This window comes from Salmo salar, chromosome 05 (assembly GCF_965601325.2).
Source record: "Salmo salar chromosome 05, fSalSal1, whole genome shotgun sequence".
Lineage (NCBI taxonomy): Eukaryota > Metazoa > Chordata > Actinopteri > Salmoniformes > Salmonidae > Salmo > Salmo salar.
This window is the reverse complement of record NC_138295.1, coordinates 75961501-75967500: the sequence shown is the minus strand read 5'-3', so window position 1 is coordinate 75967500 and position 6000 is coordinate 75961501.

Genomic DNA, 6000 nt, shown 5'->3' with positions numbered 1-6000 from the left:
AACTCTACAACTTCCCCCCTGGTTCCTGATCCCCCTGGTCCCAGTCCTCTTCTCTGTATTTGCTAATCTACAGTTATACGATCCTGTCAGCCAGTTCAGATAGAAGAAAGACAGTTCTGAAGTTCTGCCTGACAATGGCATTGATAAATTGCATTGTACAAGTTACAGCTGAATTGCACTTGATTGCATTGCACTCAACAATGAGACAGTGAGGAGGAGGGGCGGATGAAGGGAAAGAGGGGGAATGAAGGGAGAAGAGGAGGAGGGGGGGATGAAGGGAGAAGAGGAGGAGGGGGGATGAAGGGAGAAGAGGGAGAATGAAGGGAGAAGAGGAGGAGGGAGAATGAAGGGAGAATGAAGGGAGAAGGGGAGAAGAGGAGGAGGGAGAATGAAGGGAGAAGAGGAGGAGGGAGAATGAAGGGAGAAGAGGAGGAGGGAGAATGAAGGGAGAAGAGGAAGGAAATATAATGAGAGGAAGCGGAGGAGATAGAGAAGACACTGGAGAGAAAGACAAGAACAGAATGAATGACATGGGAAGGGGGTGTAACGGTCGTGGATGGACCAAGGCGCAGCGGGTTGAGTGCTCATATTAACTTTATTAGAACACATGAGATGAGAGAAGAGAAGAGAAGAAGTCTTGCATGCAACACACAGCTATGCAACGAACAACCTCCCACAGAACCCCATGAAAACAAACTCCTAATTATAGGACCTTCAATCAGAGGCAACGATAACCAGCTGCCTCCAATTGAAGGTCCAACCCCAATTAACTAAACATAGAACTACAATAGACTAGACAGAACATAGAAAATACCTAACATAGAACATAGACTAACAAAACCCCGGACCACATAAACCAAACACCCCTCTACCTAAATACATAGCCCAAACCACATAAAACAAACACCCCCTGCCACGTCCTGACCAAACTACAATAACAAATAACCCCTATACTGGTCAGGACGTGACAGGGGAGAGATACAGTGAGGGAAAAAAGTATTTGATCCCCTGCTGATTTTGTACGTTTGCCCACTGACAAAGAAATGATCAGTCTATAATTTTAATGGTAGGTTTATTTGAACAGTGAGAGACAGAATAACAACAAAAAAATCCAGAAAAACGCATGTCAAAAATGTTATAAAATGATTTGCATTTTAATGAGGGAAATAAGTATTTGACCCCTCTGCAAAACATGACTTAGTACTTGGTGGCAAAACCCTTGTTGGCAATCACAGAGGTCAGACGTTTAAGGAATACCTGAGATAGGATTAAGTAATTCTTCTTGGGGTCATAGGCAGCATTCCTCCTTCTCCAAACATGGCGAGTTGAGTTGATGCCAAAGAGCTCCATTTTGGTCTCATCTGACCACAACACTTTCACCCAGTTGTCCTCTGAATCATTCAGATGTTCATTGGCAAACTTCAGATGGGCATGTATATGTGCTTTCTTGAGCAGTGGGACCTTGCGGGCGCTGCAGGATTTCAGTCCTTCACGGCGTAGTGTGTTACCAATTGTTTTCTTGGTGACTATGGTCCCAGCTGCCTTGAGATCATTGACAAGATCCTCCCGTGTAGTTCTGGGCTGATTCCTCACCGTTCTCATGATCATTGCAACTCCATGAGGTGAGATCTTGCATGGAGCTCCAGGCCGAGGGAGATTGACAGTTCTTTTGTGTTTCTTCCATTTGCGAATAATCGCACCAACTGTTGTCACCTTCTCACCAAGCTGCTTGGCGATGGTCTTGTAGCCCATTCCAGCCTTGTGTAGGTCTACAATCTTGTCCCTGACATCCTTAGAGAGCTCTTTGGTCTTAGCCATGGTGGAGAGTTTGGAATCTGATTGATTGATTGCTTCTGTGGACAGGTGTCTTTTATACAGGTAACAAACTGAGATTAGGAGCACTCCCTTTAAGAGTGTGCTCCTAATCTCAGCTCGTTACCTGTATAAAAGACACCTGGGAGCCAGAAATCTTTCTGATTGAGAGGGGGTCAAATACTTATTTCCCTCATTAAAATGCAAATCAATTTATAAAATGTTTGACATGCGTTTTTCTGGATTTTTGTTGTTGTTATTCTGTCTCTCACTGTTCAAATAAACCTACCATTAAAATTATAGACTGATCCTTTCTTTGTCAGTAGGCAAACGTACAAAATCAGCAGGGGATCAAATACTTTTTTCCCTCACTGTAGAGTGAGCCGAAGAGGAAAACTGAGAAAAAAACAAGCAGTGTTTCCCATGCTCTCACCTCCTTTACATGCTGCAGTTTTCATTACTTTGATTTTTTTCTTTAACTAGAAAAAGGTTAAATAAAAGTGCAGCCAGTTTTTATCACCTCAACCTCCACCCTCCTCTTCTTCCTCCATCCCTCTACCCTCCTCCTCTCCCTCCATCCCTCTACCCTCCCTCCACCCTCCTCCTCTCCCTCCAGCTCTCTACCCTCCTCCTCTCTCTGCACCCCTCCACCCTCCCTCCACCCTCCTCCTCTCCCTCCACCCTCCTCCTCTCCCTGCACCCCTCCACCCTCCTCCTCTCCCTCATCCCCCACCCTCCTCCTCTCTCTCCACCCTCCTCCTCTCTTGCACCCCTCCACCCTCCTCCTCTTCCTCATCCCTCCTCCTCTCCCTCCATCTCTCCACCATCCTCTTCTCCCTGCACCCCTCATCCCTCCACCCTCCTCTGTTTCCTCCATCTCTCAACTCCTCCATTGCATCTCACTCTGCACTCATTATTTTATTCTTCTCATAGCTTTTCCTCTTTTCTCTCAGTGAACGATTGTTTCCTGCTTTTGCTTTTTTTGTGTATGTGCCCCACCCTCTTGTGTGTGTGTGTGTGTGTGTGTGTGTGTGTATGCGTGTGTGTGCGTGTGTGTGCGTGTGTGTGTGTGTATGCGTGTGTGTGCGTGTGTGTGTGTGTATGCGTGTGTGTGCGTGTGTTTTGCCCTCTAATGTCATGGTTGTGTTATGACCAGTGCTCAACAGTCAACCTCTGACCATTGCAAGTCCTCATGGGAGTTCTGACTGTACTAGATTCTGACCCTATAATGACTGTTTCGTTTCACCTCACTGTGACTCGGAATAGATAGAGACTGTGACAGTACGCAAATAACCAGTTTTGTGTGCGTGTGTGTGTGTGTGACACCATAAGTCTCTCTGCAGGTTGTTTTCACAGATATCACCTACACCAGATATCTGCATGTTACTATTCAGTGCACACATTCATGACAATCCTACACCATTGCATTTATCATCAGTGGACTACTTGGTGTGATGCTCTCTCTGTGAACTAAGACTGACGGTACTTTGGTCCTGTGATTTGTGCATGACCGGGTGAGTTACCCTGGAACCAACAAAGAAAGGATGGAAACGGACAAAGGGTCATGGAAAAAGTGAAAGAAAGCTGATTTCTTGAACAGAAAGGAAACATTCCTGTTCCATTGAAGACAATGGACTCACATGAAGGAGAGAGAGAGAGAGAGAGAAGGATAGAGGTGAATGGAGGGGTAAAAGAGAGAGGGAGAAAAGGAGGGATGTAGAATAGAGAGCAATGAAAGTGTGAAAAGTGATGTGCTTTGCTTCATGAAAGATTCAAGAGTGTTGGTGCAGGAATAACAACTGGAGCCCTCACACCACCTAGTGGTGACAGCATGGTAGTGTAGTGTCCCATGTGTCCCAATGGCTGGAGGTAGCCTTAGAAGTCCATGTTTCTCAGCTTTGGAAGGATGGCCCGCCCCACTAAGCTGGGCTGGAGGTAGCCTTAGAAGCCCATGTTACTCACCTTTGGAAGGATGGCCCGCCCCTCTAAGCTGGCTTAGAAGCCCATGTTACTCACCTTTGGAAGGATGGCCCGCCCCTCTAAACTGGCTTAGAAGCCCATGTTACTCACCTTTGGAAGGATGGCCCGCCCCACTAAGCTGGGCTGGAGGTAGCCTTAGAAGCCCATGTTTCTCAGCTTTGGAAGGATGGCCCGCCCCACTAAGCTGGGCTGGAGGTAGCCTTAGAAGCCCATGTTACTCACCTTTGGAAGGATGGCCCGCCCCACTAAGCTGGGCTGGAGGTAGCCTTAGAAGTCCATGTTTCTCAGCTTTGGAAGGATGGCCCGCCCCACTAAACTGGGCTGGAGGTAATGTTATAAAAGCTTGTTTTTGTGTTTTTTTCCTGCTCCGTTCTCACACAACTGGAGCACCTAAGCATTTCGCTGCACCTTTTATACCTGCTGTAAACTGTGTAAGTGATTAATAAATTATATTTTTTATTTGATCTTGCAGCAGAGAGCTACTCAGAGGGCTACTGCAATTCTACTCATGTTGCCATTGGGCAGAGCTACTTTCTTTCTTCTTCAGTTTTACAGCTAATTTCTTGCAATGCTACCCATTTGCCATTGGGTGGAGATACATTTTTGCAGTTTTACAGCTAATTTCCTGCAATTCTACACATTTTGTAATGACTTATGTTAATATAATATTTGAGTGCGAATGACTAACAAAATCCATGGGGGCCTCCTGGAGGTAGGAGCCCCTGGGCACCTGTCCTGCATGCCCGTTGATGTCGGCCAACGTTTAGATAGGTGAGTAGGATAACTACCAATCCCCAAAATGTGTTGACATAGCTGATTGAATGACTAACCAGGTTTACATCCTAACTTTTTATAGGAGCAAAGTACGTCAGATAAAAATCACTACAGGCCTAATGGAAACATTACATTTGTCAGTAAACTTTTCAAATGTCCACAAAACAATAAGCTAGACAAGGTGGGATCTTTTTGTGTTGTCAAAATTATGCGAGAAACGGTGGTGGAAACGACTTTATGCGCAAATATCATATCACATCATATCGAAGTAAACTCGGAGTCACCTGGTGATGGTGTGTGGTCCGCCCACCACGACTCGGGAAATGCAGTTAACTAGGCTACAGATGAAATAAATGATGATGAACTTCACGGGGATGTGAAAGTGCACGCAATGAGCTTGATGCTCCTTTCCAATAAATATCGAAGGTCTAATTCTGGTGACATGATTGGCTGCCATTTGACAAATAAAAATAATCTTGCTCTTTTGTAATGATCTCATCATGTAGGCACTGGATCTGCAAGCTGTTCGATAGAGCGCTGGTGCGAAGACCTGACCGGCACATTCGCTATATCACGTAAACATTTTTGTTACAAAACCATCAGTATTAAAAATGCGATGGAAACCCATTAAAAAAAATACAGTACCAGTCAAAAGTTTCCATACACCTTCTCATTCCAGGATTTTATTTATTTTTAGAATTATTTTCTACATTGTAGTGAACATTTTTTACATTTTAGTCATTTAGCAGACGCTCTTATCCAGAGCGACTTACAGTAGTGAATGCATACATTTCATACATTATTATTATTTTTTTCCCGTACTGGTCCCCCGTGGGAATCGAACCCACAACCCTGGCGTTGCAAACACCATGCTCTACCAACTGAGCCACACGGGACCGTCAACACTACGAAATAACACACATGGAATCATGTAGTAACCAAAAAAGTGTTAAACAAATCGAAATATATTTTATATTTGAGATTACTCAAATAGCCACCCTTTCCTTGATGACAGCGTTGCACACTCTTGGCATTCTCTCAACCAGCTTCATGAGGTTGGAATGGAATGCATTTCAATTAACAGGTGTGCATTCTTAAAAGTTCATTTGTGTAATTTCTTTCATTCATAATGCATTTGAGCCAATCAGTTTTGCTGTGAGGGGTGGTATACAGAAGATAGCCCTATTTGGTAAAATACCAAGTCCATTAAAAAAAAAAAAAAACACATTATTTAACTAGGCAAGTCAGTTAAGAACAAATTCTTATTTACAATGACATTCTACCAGGGAACAGTGGGTTATCTGCCTTATTCAGGGGCAGAACGACAGATCTTTTTACCTTGTCAGCTCCGGGATTCAATCCAGCAACCTTTCGGTTACTGGCCCCAACGCTCTAACAACTAGGATACCTGTCATCCCATTTTATGGCAAGAAC